The sequence below is a fragment of the Sinocyclocheilus anshuiensis genome, unplaced genomic scaffold (genome assembly GCF_001515605.1).
Source record: "Sinocyclocheilus anshuiensis isolate Anshui unplaced genomic scaffold, SAMN03320099.WGS_v1.1 scaffold417, whole genome shotgun sequence".
Lineage (NCBI taxonomy): Eukaryota > Metazoa > Chordata > Actinopteri > Cypriniformes > Cyprinidae > Sinocyclocheilus > Sinocyclocheilus anshuiensis.
In genome coordinates this window covers 453-1669 of record NW_015537953.1, presented here as the reverse complement: position 1 = coordinate 1669, position 1217 = coordinate 453, and positions in this window count along the sequence as shown.

Genomic DNA, 1217 nt, shown 5'->3' with positions numbered 1-1217 from the left:
AATTGATGTGTTTGTTACTACATTCCTCCTGTAATTTAAAGTCAATCAGATCATTGCACACTGAGATATGAGTATCCATGTGTTCACACTGTCTGGCGGCCATTCTGAAAACTGTCTGAAAACTTTCACCAAAAGAGGAGCCCTTTAAAGGTGCATTTTTTTAGATGTTTAAGCCTTCATTTTGGGTAAGTTTCACTACTTACTGTAAAATTAAGAGATTAATGTTTATACTTTTGCAGATTATAACCTGGAACTTGGATGTGGGAAATAATTACAGTTAGATCCAAAAGATAGTTTTAGCAGCATAGCGCAGATGCTACAGAACACAGTTAGCTGACTAGCTGTATAAGATTGTGTGCTACGCTAATATATTACTTCACAGGCATTACTGGCTTGTATTTTTACATCCATAATATTATAAATTGACAGTTTATTACTAATCTGTGGTTTTATACTGCTGTCATTTTTAAAGATTTCATATTATTGTAAGGTGAGCTTAACGGGTGCACTACTATGAAAATCACACAGCTTCAGTGTGACATCAATAAGAAAAAGTATAATTTCATAGATATTGTTAATAATAGTTGTTCATAATAAAATATGTATGAACTTAATACATGGCCTAGATTATTTATTTTGAAAAATCTTGTCATTTTAATATATATTACATGAAATTTATTAAAAATTGTTGATGCTCCAATTAATCTCAGTGTGCTCTCTTTAAGCTCTTCCACATTGAACGTCTATGTAAATACTTCATAAACAGACTTTAAATATTAACTGATGGTTATCACTTTAAGTTAAGTTAATCGATTTTCTATGGATTCTGTCAGTTCAAATCTGCAGACTGGCTCTGACCTTTGGTAACTAGCATCAACTTCTCCAGACTGTAAATCGGTGGAAAAATCAAGGGGAAAAATTGTGCAGTTTATTCCAGCCTTAAGAGACGATAGATAAGTTGACATCCATTTAATAAGAGGCTTCATAAAGAGGCTAGTTTCTGTGATCATCCCCGTGAATTAAATGTTTTATTGGTTTGTTTTATTTGATTTTTGAATGTGTTACGTAGCTGAACATGGACTAGTCTAGATGTTGCAGTGTTCTTAAATGACACTTCACTATGAATAAATAACTGATCAACTTGCCTTGTTGCTTGATTTTAGTGTTCTGTTTTTGTGATTGACTTTGTACCTTCAAAAAATATTTTTTTAATTATT